The following is a 16,115-nucleotide window of genomic DNA, read 5'->3' on the forward strand; positions in this document are numbered from 1 at the left end:
CCCCATTGTTGAGCATCTGAGCCATTATAGTGTGACAGCGTGATGACCATTTGCATATTAGCTCTTTATTATATAGGATTGGCTCCTTTGCCATAGATTGACCACATATATACATGTGGGTTTATTTCTGGGCTCTCTGTCCTATTCCATTCATCTATGTGTCTGTTTTTATGACGACACCATACTATTTTGATTACTGTAGCTTTGTAATATAGTTAAAATCAGGGGGTGTGATGCCTCCAGCTTTGTTCTTATTAAGATTGTTTTGGCTATTTGGCATCTTTTGTAGTTCCAAACAAAATTTAGGATTATTTGTTCTATATCTGTGAAAGGGGTGGGGGGTGCCATGTTAGAATTCTGTCTGTCCTGATTTGACACAAGAGAAGCACTGAGTATATGATAATTACTGCTATTATTAATGCCATTATTAGTATTGTTACTACTGATGTTATCAGTGGCCCATGGTAACATTTCTGTTTCTCAACATAATAGTGCCCTGGAGAGAACTGACATTATCCTACAATGATGTAAGAAGCAATTAAAGCAGTGTAGCAACCTGTGTTTACAAAATGCAAGAAAGGGAAAGTTCCATAACCATTTAGCAAAAACTGTTGAAAACTATTTATAAACTGAAATTTTCCAATTGATTTCTCATTTAATATGAAAGGGGAAAATGGAGCCAGTCTGTTTCAAACCAAACTTTTAAATGTAATATTTGGTATATTCTCTTTAGAGTGTAGCAAAGCAGGGCGGACAGTACATCACAGAGAGATTTAGCTGGTGGCAGAGATGAGAGAAAAAAATGCCATTAGAAGGCTCCCAAATTGTGTAAGTGTGAGGAGTGAATTCTTTAAGCTCAGAATTCTGTATGTGAATTTATCTAAGGAGTAAATAGATTTTTTTTAAGTAGAGCTGACAGTGGAAACAGCATTGCTTTTTAATCTCCCTGAACCTTCTCATAAAAACAGACAGAAGAGCTACACTAAGATAACAAAATCAAAGACCCATAGAAACTATCTCTCCAACAAAACTTGGTGACAAGATACCTCTACAAACTCCCAAGTTTATCGAGACAAACCAAGACAGCTCCAAGACTCATGTAGTAACATCATCTGCTGAGAGAAAGTAAAAAGCCACTGGACTTTTAACAGTTCTAAGAAGAGAAGAGCCCCTAAGTTGCAAGATATACTAACTGAAAGACTCAGCCAGCCAATAGAATAGGACCTGAACCAGGGGGCGAGTGTAATGGGGCTGCATTAAGACAAGGCCTGGAGCCTGAAAATCTTCAGAACTTACCAACTCAGTTTCGGCTTCTAAGGCAGAACCCCTTCCGTTTATATAAAGCTTGGCAGCTCCTTTCTCTCTGTGTAGGAAGCAAAGTAATCCTCAATTCAGGGGTGACCACCAGGAAGAGGAGGCTCCCTGCTGCTAAAAAGTAGTTGTTAACAATAGAATCCAACTAAGCAGAATAGAAGCAATAGAGTCAAAGGAACCAGAAGACCCAGTTGAAAGTAGAAGAGAAGAAACACCAATCAGAAAGGACATATGCACCCCTATGTTCATAGCAGCACAATTCACCATAGCTAAGATTTAGAAACAGCCTAAGTGCCCATCAGCAGATGAGTGGATTAAAAAAACTGTGGTACATCTACACAATGGAATACTACGCTGTGGTAAAAAAGAAGGAATTCTTACCATTTGCAACAGCATGGATGGAACTGGAGAGCATTGTGCTAAGCGAAATAAGCCAGTCAGAGAAAGAGAAATATCACATGATCTCACTCATTTGTGGAATACAATGAACATGAACTGATGAACAAAAACAGATCTAGAGACAGGTAAGCATCGCTCAGACCATCAAACCTCAGAGGGAAGGTAGGGGAGGGTGGGGGTAAGGGGGAGAGATCAACCAAAGGACTTGTATGCATGCATATGAGCCTCACCAATGGACACAGACAACAGGGGGTGAGGGCATGAGTGGGGGTGTTGGCGGGAGGGGGGGCAATGGGAGGATAAAGACACATATGTAATACCTTAATCAATAAAGAAAGAAAAAAAAGTAGAAGAGAATTGAAGAGGCTAATTTTAGGAAATTCACAGCCATGGATTTAAGAAGTTTGTGAAAACAACAAAAGAACAAACTTTAGAGCTATGGAGCTGGAAGAGCTACCCTGGACTGCCTGTTTCTCCTGAAATAATGGGAAAACTTACTTCACTTACAAATGAACAACAGGGTCAGAGACAAGTTCCATAAAAGGTTATTATTAATAAAAAAGCAAATGAAGAAAAGAAAAACATGTCTTTAGACAAAGGAATCACACTATAAACTTTGTCTGTTAAAGAGACATGTGCAGGTTGAGACTGCGTTCTGTGCCGATGCAGACAGGCATCACTCCTGTCACTTGGGAATTCTTATTTCCGTCTGCAGCAAGCCCGGGAAATACACCCCACTTGGGTGGATTTCCCCAGGAAAAGGATGTGCAACGTGGTGTGCGCACGTTTCTTACTTTTCTTTTCCTGACTAGAACGGTTCTGAGAAAGCCACAAGGAACCAGGGAGAATCTTGAGTTGCTTCCTCTATGGGAGCCTCAGGGCTTATTAGAAGGAAGGGGTCCTCGCAGCTCCCCACCTGTGCTCCTTGAGATCTAAGCCATTTCTCTCCACCTCTCCAATAATTACTTTCCCCCCTAAAAATGTAGCCGATAAGCCTTCTCCAGTGAATTGCCACGTAGCTCACTGGGATCGAAATTAAAAACTATGACGCGGCATTACATCTTGAACTTAATGTCCGCAAAACAGAATTATTGATTTCTAACCCTTCCAAACCTGTTCTCCCCCTAGTTTCCTCCATCGCAGTCGATGGCACCACAAACCATCTAATTACTTAAGCTCCCTGTTCCTCCTTTTCTCTTACTTCTAACATCCAACCCATCGTCAAGTCTTGTTGGCTCTCACTCCACAACATCTCTTGACTTCATTGTCTTCTCTCCCTGCCCACAGCTACTGAGTCCCAGCTATTGTTTTCTTTTAGGTGGACCACTGCAATAGCCTCCTACCTAGTCCTCCTGACCCCACGATCGCCCACTGCAGGACCCTCTCTCCGAGATGCTGCATTGGTCTCAGCAGGCCGCATCACTTCCCTACACAAACCCATCTCCCTGCGCACCTCACTGCACATAATATCAAATTCCAACCACTTACAAAGCCCCCTTCCCTCAGACCCCTGCCTCTTCCTCTGATCTCTTCTCTATTCGCCCTCAAGTAGACAGTAACCTTCTTTTTATTACTTTTAATACACTGAGCTCTTTTTCACTTTAGATCATTGCATATCTGAAGCACTCTGGCCATTTCAAGTCTCAGCTTAAAAATCACTGCCTCAGAGGATCTGGAGCGGTGACTAATCTTGTACCTTTCCCATTACCTTGTTGCATTTTAATCGTAGTACTTATCTGTATTTAAATTTTTCTTGTTTATATTTTCATCATCTATAAAAGATGAGCGCCACAGAATCTTGTTGCTCAGATCCTGAAAGACCACATGGCACCTAGTGGGAACTCAATAAATATTCGTTGAATAATTAAATATATTTCAGGACTGCATTGGCTGAGCAGTACACGAGTCCTTAAGCACTGGCCAGTTCTTTTCCACAAGCATGTCTTTCCAGTGCTGTGTTAAGTGCTAGGCATGATGCCGAGAGCGAGAGGCATAAAGCCTAGAGTCTTACCTTTGCATACCTGTGCTCAGTGCTGGCCAGCTGGGGGCCCTCAGTGGATTATGGTTGCTAAGAAATGCTCACCGTGTCTTGCCCGGGTGAGATTATACAGAAACTATTGAACATTTTTCACAGTTTCCTACACCACAGTTTCCAGACACTATTACTGGATTTAAAGCACAGATTTGCAATTTAAAAAGATGTTGGGTTGCTAATAATAATGTATTAGTATATTATTATAGTTGATATAATTATTAAGAAAATAGACTCAGGATAGGACATCCCTAAATGGATGGTCAAATGGTGAGCCTACTGTGACAGGAAAGCAGCTGATGTCAGAGAGAAAGTTCTACTCAACTAGGATGCCCGTCCCTGGAAGCACTGACCCAAATGCAAAGGTTGGCTTCAGGATATGCAACCTGCTGTCTAAGACCCATCCTCTCAAAGTACCTGCCAGAATGGGCTGTGCCAGGCAAGTTGTCTATGCCAGGTCACAGGCCATGGTATGGAATCAAGGCAGTTCACCGAGTATTTACTGAGCACCCGCGATGTGCGAGGCACTGCTGGGCACAGGAGATACGGAGCTGGCTAAGCCATAAGGCTGGTAAAGCTGAATTGTGGTTTGTTTACTGAAACCCAATGTTCAGCAATCTTCATCAGCCTTCAGCATTCTTTGAAGGCGAATTTCAAGCCACATTAAAATAATTAATAACTCTATAAATACTAATTTATTTAATCTTTATATAATCTCTGCAAAGTAGGTGTTATTATCATGCCCATTAAAAATTCAGAGAGATGAAGTAACTAGCCCAAGGTGACTCAGCTGATAAGTGGAGGAGTCTTCAGTACCACTGGCATCTCCGTCTGACTCAGTCTCCTAACTCTGCTCTGAGCATCCCAGGCCTGTACCTCACCCTGCATCCCTCTCTTGAAGTTGACCTCTTTGACCTGCTGTCCTTCAAACTTCTTCCTCTTGTTGCTTTTGGTAACATCTCAATCCTTTCTTACCAAGAGTTTGAACCAACATCTCTCTCTGATTTGTGAGAGAGATTGGTCACAAGAATTTCCCCTCCCCTTCCAATGCCAAGTTTCACTGACAGCAACTGTCTCTGGGCCATAATGACTACCCAAGATGCGCTGGTTGTTTTGAGTTCATTCATTCAACAAAAAACTGGGACACTGTGTTCGCCACACAGATTTCTTGGAAAAATGTATTGATATGGCAAATGAAGACCGCTCTCCAACCACAGACAGGTATTTTGAATCTCTACAAATAAGCTGCATTATAAATGCAAGACTGTTATCATTTCCAATAACTCCCAAAACAGTGGAGATGAGAATAGCACTGCAATGGACAGCGCACTTTAAAATGGGGGCCAAACTGCAATTGTCTTTTCTGTTTTTCACACTCTTTTCTACTTTATTGCCCTCCAGTCCTTTTGAGGAGGCATTTCTGTCTATGTGTGGGTATGTGTGTGTGTTATTTTATTACATCTGAAGGAAATGGCTATGTACAATTGTATTTGTTATAAATAGGAAAGTCAGTTGTCAAGTGATTAAGAGCTGCACAATGAGTCATAAATATTCCATTTCTCGTGAAGCATTTGGCACTCTGCAATGTTGTTTTCCAGATAATGTGCATAGAGCCCCAGTCCATATTGGCTTAGGAACCACAGGTTAAGACCGCAGTTTATTCATAGGCCCTCCTGGATTACAACTTCCTAATTTCCAAGAGATAAGCATGCAGCCCCTCTTCCCCTTTATTATGTTTAGTTGAGCGTTCCAAAAGAAGATGGGTGTGAGGTCACATGTAATTTTCCCTACTGCCTGTATATCCACTGTCCTTATATTCCTGCCAAACTCTTGCCATTCCTCTGATCTGTTTTCTAAGCACTTGGCTTGGGGTGTTTTCTGAACTCTCCTGGGGCTACTTACAAGTAATCACTGACCCAGTCTTTATTTCAGTGCCCTTGCAGCGTCCACTCTTACTGCTATTGCCACCCGGAGCTCTGTAACTGCCTGGCAGTGAATCTCCATCACCAAATGTCACCTGCCACGCTCCTCCAAGCTGCCAAAACTCGGTCAGGCTGTCCATATGGTGTTCCCGATCTGCTTTTCACCTTTGATACATCTCCAGCTAATGAAACTATTTACTGCCTCATTTTCCACTGTTTGCAAAGTAAGAGTAGGATGTTTCAGTAAGTTATTTGAGCATCCTAACGTTGAGGTTCTAGTTGTTTTATTTTAGATTCTTTTCCTACCCTAGACACTTAGGCACCCCTGAGGTACTAGACCAGGGTGGCTCATGCCTTACCTTATGCCAGTGGTCTCCTCAGCTCTGAGTCTAGTACAGACTGTCACCCACTCACCTTCTCCAAAGCACCCAACATACCTGTCTATGTCCAAACTCAAGAGCAAAGAGTATTCAAGTATTTTCATATGCTGAAAGGAGGTGCAATGGCATTTAGCATTACGTTAGTCCCTTTTGCCAATTTGTGACTGGATGAATTGGGAACGCAGAGGACAAGAAATGTGTGGGTTTTTTTTAATATATGTTTTTATCGATTTCAGAGAGATAGAAAAATCCAAGATGACAGAGAATCATCAATGGGCTGCCTCCTGCAACCCTCTACTGGGGATTGAGCCAGCAACCAGGCATGTGCCCTAATTGGGAATCGAACTGTGACCTGGTTCATGGGTCGATGCTCAATCACTGAGCCACCCTGCTCAGGGAAAAGTAAGGCTGGATGTGGAGTAGGGGTAGCCAGGGCTGAGAGTTGGGCTGGACAAAAAGGAAACTCAGGGCTCACTCCACCAGCCAATGAAAATAATCAACGAAACACCTAGCCTGGAAATTAAAGCAAATGTAAAACTAAAGGGTTTTCCAAATAGGTCAAAATCAAGGGAAGCCAAGAGAATATAGGGCCCAAGGGCAGAGCAAAGTGAAGGTCCAAAGCCAACTCACATGATCAGCATGAAGGAATATCAGAAAGGGCCAGGAAATCCACACAGAAGCAGCCCGCTCTCTCCCACTGAACTGTTTCTATTCTCTCTCTCAGTTGAAAGCTAATCTCAAGTAAGCCTGGCCTGAAGGCCTGCGGGGAATAATATCAGAAAATAGCAAATGGCAGGGGAAAGGCACAGTAATTTAAGAGGTATTTTCTTTAGCATAACCATGACAGTAAATAAGATGGACAGCTCTGTGTGTGCATATGTTACAGAAATACCACAAGCTCCTGAGCAGGCTAGGTTCTGGATGTTCCTAAACATGGGGCCTCCCTAAGCTGTTCCCAAGTCCACTTGTCTGTAAATGCAAAGGGACATTGTGCATGATTTCTTTCTAGGGTAATGTAGATGTTCTGTTATTTCATAGTTATGTTAATTGCACATTTCTAAGGATTCTAAAAATTACTGAATTGTATTTTTAAAGGGTATATTTTGTGGCATATGAATTATATTGGAATAAATACAGATGTATACAATGGCTAAAAAACAAAATTTGCCAGACATCTGAGAACAAAGTCTAACAGAGGACTGCCTGTTAGAAATATAATGCAAGCCACATAAGTACTTTAAATTTTACAGTAGCCACATTAAATAAGTAAAAAAGAAATAGGTGAAATAAATATTAAAAGTATATTTTACTTAATCCAATATATCTATAATGTCATTTCAACTTATAAGAAATGTAAAAACATTAATGAGGTCTTTTATACCCTTTCTTTCATTCCAAGTTCTCAAAATCAGAGTATATTTTACACTTACAGTACATCTCAGTTTGGACTAGCCAAATTTCAATTACTCAATGGTCCATAAATCTAGTGGGTCTAATATAAATGATATAGACCAAAATAAACAAACAGAAACAAAGAAAAACAAAAATTCTTAGAGCAAACAGAAACTACAGGAAGATGGAAATCTTTAGAAATAAACTATCATTATATCCAATAAGGAGTTAGTATCCTGCAACTTAACACCAAAAAAAACACAAACAATCAGATTAAAAAATGGGCAATGGATCTGAATAGACAGTTCTCTAAAGAGGACATACAGATGTATGTGGAGAGAAGGGATCCCTCCTTAACTGTTGGTGGGAATGCAGATTGGTGCAGCCACTTGGAAAACAGTATGGAGGGTCCTCAAAACATAAAAATAGAACTACCTTTTTACCCAGCAATTCTGCTTGTGGGTATTCATCTGAAGAAGTCTAAAACACTAATTCAAAAAGACATATATATCCCTATGTTCATTGCAAAATTACCTACAATAGCCAAGATATGGAAGCAACCTAAGTGCCCACCGATAGACAATTGGCTAAAAAAAAGATGTAGTACATATATGCAATGGAATATTACTCAACCATAAAAAAGAATGAAATCTTACCATTTGTGACAGCATGGATGAATCTAGAGAGAATTATAGGACGTAAGTCAGACAGAGAAAGACAAATACTCTGATTTTACTTATACAGGAGTGGGCAAAAGTAGTTGTGAGTACCTGAAGCACAGAGTTTATTATTGTATTATTATTTATTAATTTGTATTTTTCCATGTGAACTATTATAAATCTACTTTTGTCTACCCCTATATGTGGGATCTAAAAAATAATCAAAGAGATTAAGAAGTACAAACTGGCAGTTACAAAATAGTCACAAGGATGGAAAATATAGCACATGGAATATAGTCAATGACATTGTAATCAACTGTATGGTGCCAACTAGGTACTAGACTTACCAGGGGATAACTTCATAAGTTATCAATGTTTTACCACAATGCATATATCAGAAACTAATATAATATTGAATATCAACTCTAATTTATTTAAATTTTAATTTGGTACAAGAAGAAATTTAAAACATGCATCCAGAGGGGATTGACTATAAATGAATATGGGGGAACTTTTAGGGGTGATAAAACTGTTGTAAAACTAGATTATGGTGATGGTTGCACAATTGTATAAATTTATTAATACTCATCAAACTGTATCCTTCAAAAATGGGTGAATTTTATGGTATGTAATAAACCTCAATAAAGCTGTCTTTAAAAATAAAAGAAATCTATTATTGATAAGCTCAGGGAGGTAAGAAAAGATTTGGACTCATCTTTTCTGAACAGAATAATACATAAAAAATAACAGAGGACAAGGAAAGGACTATTGGAAATTAAAAATATAATCACAAATAAAACATTAAAGGTGTTTAAAGATAAAATTAAGGAAATCTTCCTTATAGTAGAACAAAAGGGCAAGAAAATTAGAAACCAGTCACAGAGAAGGGGAAAATAATAAAAGGAATAATTCAAAAATGGAATTATTTTCCAGAACTGAGGAACTTGTGTTTCCTGGTGGAAGATGTCTGATGACTGCTCAGAACAATAAATAAAAATGAACTCACAGTAAGGCACATCAGTTTTGAAATTCAGAACACTTGAAACAAAGAGGAGACACTACAAGTTCCCAACAAGGTGAAATATAGGTCAGGCACAAAGGATCAGGAATGGAAACAGGTTTGGGACTTCTCAACACAACACTGGAAGCTAGGAGACAGTGGACAAACACCTGGGAGAGTCTGAAGAATAAGGATTTCCAACCTGGAATTCTACGGATAAACTTTCTATTTATTAGTTGAGGATGAGGGTAAAAGGAGGACATTTTCAGACATGACCTGTGATGTCTCAAAAAGTTTACCTTACCTGCATCTCAGAGGTGACCCCTACCAAATGAATTGGGAAATCAAATGCATACATACCCACATATACATACATACATACATACACACATACATGAAGGAAGGCTGGAGATGGAAAAAGCAGGAGTGAGTAGAAAGTGAAGGAAGATCCCAGAATAACAGGTGCATATCAGGCATAGTGAGAAACTTGCCCAGATTGGAGCAGGTGAGAAGGTCCCAGAAAAGTCTTCCTCAAGATGCAACTAATAGGATAACCTATATGTCTGCATGTCTTGCGAATGGATTTAACCAACTGGTGAAGAGTTTGGGATAGATTAATGATAAACCATTTTTTTAAATTAGCAAACAAAGAAAGGACAATCACAATCTGGAATTTGCCCCCTCCTGCTCCTCTCTCCCCAGACAACTTGATGCAAAGTGGAATATCCTCTCTAATAAAAGGGTAATATGCAAGTTAACCATCACTCCACTACACAAGCCACACCCACCAGTCAAGCCACACCCACCAACCAATCAGGGCGAGTATGCAAATTAACCCCAGCCAAGATGGCTACCATTGGGTTTCCCCGGCAACAGAAGAAGCCAAGCTTTCCACACACTCTGGCAGGCCCAGGCCTCCACTCAAGGATACAAAGTTTCAATTATAGAAGGTAAACAAATCCAAGCGGCAGCCACGGATCCAGCAGGAGGCTTGGCTCCACTCCAGGCTACAAAGTTTCAATTGTAGAATGTAAATAAATTCCAGATACCGGGGCCTCTGCTTGGGTCACCAGAGGCGTGGCTGGCCTGCAAACCACCACAGGCCCCTCGCCCAGGCTGATGCCCCAAGGGAACCCCACCCTGATCCAGGACACCCTTCAGGGCAAACCAGCTGGCCCCCACCCATGCACCAGGCCTCTATCCTCCTATCTAATAAAAGAGTAATATGCAGATTGACCATCAATACAACACACAATATGGCTGCCCCCATGTGGACACAAAATGGCCACCACAAGATGGCCAGCAGGGGAGGGCAGTTGGGAGGCACCAGGCCTGCAAGGGAGGGCAGTTGGAGGCAATCAACCCTGTAGGGGATGGCAGTTAGGGGTGACCAGGCCAGTAGAGGAGGGAAGTTGGGGGCAAACAGGCTGGCAGGGGAGCAGTTAGACATCAATCAGGCTGGCATGGGGGTGGTTAGGGGGTGATCAGGCTGGCAGGCAGAAGCAATTTAGGGGCAATCAGGAAGGCAGGCAGGTGAGCAGTTGGGAGCCAGCAGTCCTAGATTGTGAGAGGGATGTCCAACTGCCCGTTTAGGCCCAACGGGCAGTCGGACATCCCTCGAGGGGTCCCAGATTGGAGAGGGTGCAGGCTGGGCTGAGGGACAACCCCCCCTCCGTGCACGAATTTCGTGCACTGGGCCTCTAGTAGATAAAATAATGATCATTAGATCACAATTATTGTAACTGGGTGCTGGGTACCTAGAGGCTAATTATACTATGGTGTATATTTCAATTTTTGTTTTTAATATTAGATACACAGACAACCTCAAATGTGTTCAGGGATGGAAAGGAATACAATATACTGTGTGGCTTAACTGTAAAACATTTATTTACTGAACATATGTAATGTTAGCCTTGGCCATTCATATAATATAATTAAGACATAACTATATTGGGAGGAGGAGAAAAATGGGAAGTGCTGGGAATGGCACAAAGGAAGGAGTTAATTCTTAATCTTCCATAGTGGAAGGTTTGGCTTCGGTCTGATGTCTGAACTTTTTGGCTTATGTAATGTCATCATTTGATTGTTGGCTCTTGATCTATTTGGTGACCTTCTCCTGCAAACTATGTTTTCCAAACTCCCTTGCCAGCTAGCTTTGGGCTTTTCCTTAGGTTCAGCCAATGGAAAGCAGCCGGGGGATGAAATAAACTCGGGCATCACCCCGCCCATTTTTCTGTGCTTTTGGAAGGATCTCTGAGGGTGACTGCCTCTTCCCCATGGTTTTGGCTCTCCCCAGGCCAGACCAGCTCCCACTTCCATGGCCCCCGGTCTCATCTTATAGATTACATATCAGTAATAATGCAACACTTGATCATCCTTTTAAAAAATACATAAATAAGCTTCAGTTTAATAATCAGAAATTTTTAGCATTCCTTTATTTTATTTTAGGGGGAGGTTCACATTTTTGTTCTACTTCCTTCCTAACTGTAATGTTGAAAATCTTGCATTAATTATATCAAACTGCAACAAAATATACATGTAAAATTTTAAAATTAGTTTAACTTCCTGTGACCTTAAGTCTTAATGTGACTACATTTTTTCTGAAATGAGTCATCATTACAATTATTATTTGTAAATATTTGATTGCAGCATTTATATTTCATAAATTTAAATAAGTAACAATATATAAGGAATCAATTTTAGTGCAAGAGTTCTCCAATAAGATTAATTGGCTTTTTTCCCCTCAATTAGTTCATGTATCTATGAATAAAAATGGCTTAGTGTCAAAATGAAATAAGGGTCACCATTGATTTTTTTTTATTCATTCTTTTGTTCTATAAAGGTAACACTGAGAAACCATGTTCACATAAGTATATGGTATGGACATTATTTTTCTTTTAAAAAGCAATGTCACTCAACCAAAGAACTTGTATGCATATATGCATAACCATGGACACAGAGGATAGGGTGGTGAAGGCCTGGGGCAGGGGATAGGGGTAGACTAGAAGGGGTCAATGGTGGGAAAAGGGGGACATATGTAATACTTTAAACAATAAAATTTTAATTAAAAATAAAAAAGCAATGTCACTTGAGCCTTGGCCAGTGATTCTCAGTGGTTAGAGCATCAGCCAGCGCACCAAAGGTTTGTGGGTTCAATTCCCAGTCAAGGGCACATACCTGGGCTGTAGGATTGATCCCATTGGGGCATGTGCAGGAGGCAGCCAATTGATGTGTGTCTCTCACATCAATATTTCTTCCTCCCCCCCGCACCCCCCCCACACACACACACACTCCCTTCCATTCTCTCTGAAAATTAATGGGGAAAAATATCCTCTGGTGAGGATTAAAAACAACAACAAAAAAAAAACAATGTCACTTGATTCTTTGAACTCCATCAAGTTGGCTTTTAAAATGATGTATCAGCTGAAAATTTAACTGGATCCTCTTTGACCTTATGAAATGCAGAAAATTGAAAAATGCTTGCATTGCAGGAAAAATTACAAATTAGACATTTGATTCAATCATGTTTTATATTTCAGAAAATATAGTATTTATTCAAACAGAAAATTATTATTAATTATATTTATTACTCAAGTTAAAGACATCTTGTTTAACTTCAGAAAGAATTGAGAAAAATAAAAATATTGTGACTTTGTACACTTTTACAATTGCATTATTTTTTATAAAATACTTTTATTTAGTCACAAGATTTAAATAGCTTTATCAAAGCCCTGGTGTTACAGATTTTGTTTATTCAGGTTATGGGAATTCTCTGCATATAACTTAGGAACAATGAATTTTATTTCCTACACATCAGCATATAAGACCTATTTTCCATCAGAAGAAGTCTTGATTGTATTTTTCAATTGCAGTAAGCATATTATAAGGCAATCCAGGGAATTTAAAAAACACACAAAAATAGACTACATCTTGCAAAATACATTACTAAAATTATTTAGGATTAAATTATTATAGATCTAGTGTAATTACTACATCCATCGTATAATAAGCTTTAAGATAATTCAATATCCTATTACTCATTTTCTACTTAGTGAGAATGTAAAATGTTGCTAAAATGTTGGTATTTATGAAGCAAGAAGTATGACAAAAATGCGTACAATTCAGTGAATATATTTTGGTGCTTGTATTTTAGGAGTAATTAAGAATCAAATTTTAAAAATCAGAAATAAAGAACTCCATTTATTCATTAGACATTACAATTAAACCTATGTACTTAATAAAAGAGCATATATTGTTAAAAATTAGTTATATTTTTTTGTTAATAAGATATAGAAATACTAAATCTTTTTGGATAAAATTAAAGATTTTGTATATTGGAAATAAAAATTTTAAAACATATTTTCATTAATCAAATAACTACTATGAATAATACATAAGAATTTTAAAGAAATCATATAAAACTTTCATCCAAGTTTTCTCCACTGTGTCTTGAAAATTTAGTGGGTACTGAGAAATATTCATTATATTTAAGAGAATCAATAACACCAATCTATACTGCTTCAGCTTTTGGAAGGTGCTTTTTTGTTCTCAGTTAATTATATGTCAAAAGGATAAGTATGGAGAATAGCTGAAATGAATTTGTATTTTAATATTTTTTAAAGCTGTTTTCAGTGTTCAATATTTTCTACCACTTTGCTTCACTTTTATGGGACCTTCCCTCAGAACTAGTCTTAATAGTCAGGGACCTGAAGAAATTTATCATTACTACCACCACCTACTCTATCTGAATTCTGAGTATGTCAACAAGGACAAACATACCCATTTTCTAAGAACAAGCTTCACCCTTAATAGAAAAATGGATAAGACAAGAAGTCCTACCAGGTAATGGTGACTTGATTGACGGTTAGCTGAGCCTCCTCCTTTGTCTGGCACTCTTGTGCACACCAGGAGAGATTTGTGGCTGGATAAGAAGAAAGGCCTTTGTTTTGTCAAATGGGAAAAGAGCTGTTGTGAACTAAAACTCAATTTCAGCTACTGAAATTTTAGGAAGAGTATAAATGGAAGTTAAAAGCCTGAAATTGAAAATCTAAATCTGCATCTGCAAAACCCTTGGAAAATCTTTGTGCACCCCAATTTGAGGGCCACTGGCCTCGTCCATTTTTCCCTCTGCAGTGTTTAGGTTCAGGTAGTGGTCCTCCATGTAGCTCTTACTGTTTGTATGGGATGTGACATACATGGGTCCCTTAACTTATTCACATGCCCTTCTCACTTGTCAGCATGTCCAAGGTTTCCGCTAAGACACCTCTATTCCAGAAGCCCTCCGAAAGGTTTGACCCAGAAATGACAGTGAACAACTGTGGCTTTCAAACTTGGTCTAATCTGTCTTCAAAGACCTGCTCCATTCTCCTCTGCTGTGGTACAGGAAAGGGTGGGGCCTTTTAAACTCCCTTGGTCACGGTCACCTCCTGATTAGCCCATGAGCTGAAAAATTGCCCATTGTCAAGTGCCAGGATAACGCTTCCTGTGTAACACAATTTGCTAGCCCTCCAAGGAGGTCACTGCAATGTCTTAACCCCATCTCCTTCACTAGTCTGTGGACTTCATTTACATCCTTAGAAAACATTATTCATAAAATGTTAGTATAAGTGGTTATAATTATTTTGTAACCGTAATCATAATTTTCAAACCATTTGAATTTTGTTAATGAATATGAAATTTTTATTTTTTTCTATCTTTAGGTATATTTAACTTTGTTTCTATTCATTCATTCAGCATATATTTATTAAATAACTTGCGTTATTAGGATCTCATAATAAGTGATGTAGATGCAAAGATTTAAAAAAGACAGATTTATAAACTGTGGAGATGGAGAACAGATTAGTGGTTGTCAGAGGTGGGAGTGAGGGGCGAGTACCATTATAAAAGGGTAGCACAAGGAAGTTTCTTTGTGGTAACAGAATAGTTCTGAGTCCAAAGGTAGACATAAAACAGAGGTCAGCAAATTTTTTCTGTAAAGGGCCAGGTAGTAAATATTTTAAGGAAGTTATGTTAGGAAACAATATGAGCAAGAGAAATTGTTTGTTCACTGTGAAAAATCTTAAAAAATTTTACAGCTAAGGACAGAACCTCTAAATCTGAATCTAGTGTTCAACAATGGAGCCGGGGGCTCTGGTATCAGAGCAGAGGGGTAATACAAGTCTCTGAGGAATATGGGGGAAAAGAAACAGGAGGAAGAGCAGAAGGAGGATGACTCCTCCATGCCCAGCAGGTGTGGACTCTGAGTAGACTGACACAGCAGGAAAAGAAACAGTTGTATTAGGGTTGGAAAACTATGGCCCATGGGGCAAATCTGGCCCACTGCTTGCTTTTATACTAAATAAAGTTTTATTGCAACACAGCCATATCCATTCATTTATGTATTGTCAATGGCGGCATTAGCACCACAACACAGACTTATGTAGTTGTAACTGAGACCATATGGTCCACAAAGCTTAAAATATTTACAATCACTTGAAAAAGTTTGCTGACTTTTTACATTGATCTTGGACACTATAGCTTTCTTTCTGCATTATATGTCATTATTATGTCATTATGTATGCTTATATGCCATTTCAGATATCATAAGCATAACATGAAAGTTAAATTGGTCCATTCATTCAACAGAGTTCACTATAGCTGTTAACATTGTTTTTTTAAATATGTTTTTATTGATTTCAGAGAGAGAAAAAGAGAGGGAGGGAGAGATAGAAACATCCTACCTAATAATAGACAAATATGCAAATTGACCATATCTCTGACATACCCACAAGCCACGCCCATAAGCCACACCCACCATCCAATCAGAGCGAGTATGCAAATTAACCCAAACAAAGATGGCTACAGCCACAGAGAGCAAGGTTTCCCAGGCAATGGAGGGAAACAAGCTTTCTGCCAGCCGTTGCAGGCCTAAGCCTCCACTCAAGCTACAAAGTTTCAATTATAGAAGGTAAACAAATTCAAACAGAAATGGCGGCAGAATGGAGCTTGAGAGAACAGGCCAGGGTTGCCACCGGCAAC

At 39.3% G+C, this 16,115-nt stretch overlaps 1 long non-coding RNA gene across 1 annotated transcript in view; it reads right to left on the minus strand.

Moving 5' to 3' along the window:
* LOC129151710 (uncharacterized) overlaps positions 1-14,022 on the minus strand; it is a 55,411-nt gene extending 41,389 nt beyond the window's left edge. Inside the window, exon 1 of the long non-coding RNA XR_008558379.1 lies at positions 13,938-14,022. This is a non-coding gene — a long non-coding RNA (uncharacterized LOC129151710). The remainder of the gene's footprint in view (positions 1-13,937) is intronic.
* Positions 14,023-16,115: the final 2,093 nt, after the last annotated feature.

This window comes from Eptesicus fuscus, chromosome 15 (assembly GCF_027574615.1).
Source record: "Eptesicus fuscus isolate TK198812 chromosome 15, DD_ASM_mEF_20220401, whole genome shotgun sequence".
Taxonomy (NCBI): Eukaryota; Metazoa; Chordata; class Mammalia; order Chiroptera; family Vespertilionidae; genus Eptesicus; species Eptesicus fuscus.